The sequence below is a fragment of the Hipposideros armiger genome, unplaced genomic scaffold (genome assembly GCF_001890085.2).
Source record: "Hipposideros armiger isolate ML-2016 unplaced genomic scaffold, ASM189008v1 scaffold_662, whole genome shotgun sequence".
NCBI classification, from domain to species: Eukaryota; Metazoa; Chordata; class Mammalia; order Chiroptera; family Hipposideridae; genus Hipposideros; species Hipposideros armiger.
In genome coordinates this window covers 1117470-1119962 of record NW_017732012.1, presented here as the reverse complement: position 1 = coordinate 1119962, position 2493 = coordinate 1117470, and positions in this window count along the sequence as shown.

Below are 2493 nucleotides of genomic sequence, written 5' to 3'. Positions count from 1 at the left end.
AAGAACAAAATGACAGCAACTTGTCTGTTCTCCTTCCCCAATTCCCCAGCGCTGTTCCCATCCCCCCAATTCCCCAATAAAAATCTTAAAAAAAAAAACCCAAAAAAACATCTCATATGCAACCATACAATTTCAAATGAAAAGAAGCAAAAAATTACCCTCTGCAATAAAGCTATGAGGTGTGTGTGTGTGTGCATATATATATATCATATATATATATATATATATATATATATATGATATATATATATAATATATGTATATATGTTGTATTTGTTTGAGGCAGGGGAAGGGAAGGGGAAAAAATGGCCAAATGCTAAAACACTCAGTTTCCTGAATGCAAAATATAATCAAAGAGGCATCAGCATACAGCACGCAAAATTTAGAAGTAGGAATCAGAAGTGGGTTCTAATCCCAACTCCCATTTACCAACTGGATAAACTAGCCCTTTCTGTGACTCCATATTCATAGAAATAAAATAGCTCTCTTCTCTATTGTGCGGAATTTTCATGATGGTCCTATGAGCTGTATATATAACAATAGTGAAAGTGTAATACAAATGTAAGAAAATATTCCAGTTTCAAGATTGGATTGCCAATATGCTCTAATAATTAATTTTCTTCCAGTCTGCAGGATTAAATCTTTTTACCAACTCAAAAATCCGCAAACCACATTTCTGCCACCCGTTTCTGTTATATTCCCCAATGCCGATGGCCTATGACGCTGGTGGTCTAGGTGAGATTTATTTGACTGCTAGAATAATAGAAACTATTATTATATTGTATTTCTATTATAAAATAATAGAAAATAGAATAATAGAAAAGAATAATGGTTTGCTGGGTTGGGTTGGGATAAAAGGCTATTTTTCTACATTGAATCTTGTGACTCTGTAGCAGTTACTTGGTAAATTTTCTTCAAATGACATTTTCTCCCTAACAAATAGGATTTTTTAAAGCAATTGTTTCTCCCTCTCTGAAATCAAAATTGACTGATATTTTTCCTCGCCTTTAATAGTCTTGCTACTTCAAATTATCCTTGTGTGCTGCGGATTCAATGCCTAAATTAGTCAGGGTAAGATAGATCATATTGCAGTAACAAACAAATCCCACATCTCAGTGGCTAAGCACATAGCAGTTCATTTTTTGCTCACACAAAAACTGCTTGTGAGTCCAGTAGCTCCCCAGAATGGCTCCCTACCCATCTAAGTCAGGGATATCCACTCTGCTTTCATCTTGTGACTCCATCATCTCCAATGCGCCTTTGAAGCTTACTCCCACGGGGAAGAATAGGTGTGCACATGACTTTTCTGGCCAGCAAGGGAGGCTGAGAAGTGTGAAGGAGAATATGGATATTAATTGCGCCTGTCATATTATTTTATGGAAATCAAAGTGATTTTGACATATTGAACAAAATAGAATAATTCACGTTTTGGCAGATATATTACTAGTCTCTTTGTGTGTTCCAAGTATACCTGGAAATGAGGAGAAGTTGAAAAGATTCTAACTCTGAGAATTCTTTCCTACTGCTATTATGACTAGAGAAATTTCTCTCTGCATGCTTGGATATCTACTAATCCTACTTTCTAATAAGAAATGTGGTGATATAAAGTGATTTTTAAATAAAATAAACACATATTTTAATAAAGTAGAAATTATTTACCTGGAAATAAAAGAAATAAAGTTCTAATTGAAAACAGAGGCATGAATAAGAGTATTCCTTCAACAGAAAGAAAATTCTGTGTAGTGAAAAAGAACACTGCTAAGAGCAAAGAGATGTGTTTGCATCGTACCCCTATCTGGTATGACATATGTGACTTTAAAATTTGCAGACCCATTTAATTTTGGATGCCCAAGTTCTTCATATCTAAAGTCAGAATGATAACACCAAAGTCACTGAGGTGTTGTGAGCATAAAATGAAAAAATATAATTATGATCCCACGTAATAGCGTTTCTTTGTTAGAAAAAAAATAAACTGAAAAGCACTATTACTTTATCGCCATATCCTTCTTAATACTAAGGGTATATTTTCTTTCCAATCCTAAGAGAAAACATGGGGGAATGATCCAGAAAAACTAAAAACAAAGTACCATCATTACATTTTTTTCTCAAACATTATGTAATATTCTATACAAATTTTTTACTTGGTATTTGTCACCTATTCATTCTTTCCTTTTCGTTTTCCATTACACCACCTTAGTCCTGTCCCTCTTTTTTCCTAACCAAATTACTTAAAAACCACACTAATTTACTTTCCGTGCCTCTAGTCTATCTCCACTTCAATCTGTCCCATCTAGTGCAAAAAGTATATCACCCTTAAACATTGCTTTTACCATGTCACTTATTTCTCACATAGTCACTACTTCCAGAATTCATAGAATTGTTGTACTTAAGTTTTTTAAAAAGTATGTCCAACTCTGTTATTTTATATATATCATATATATTTATACATTATACATATTATCTTTATCTTCTGATCTCTGGAGTATCACTTTT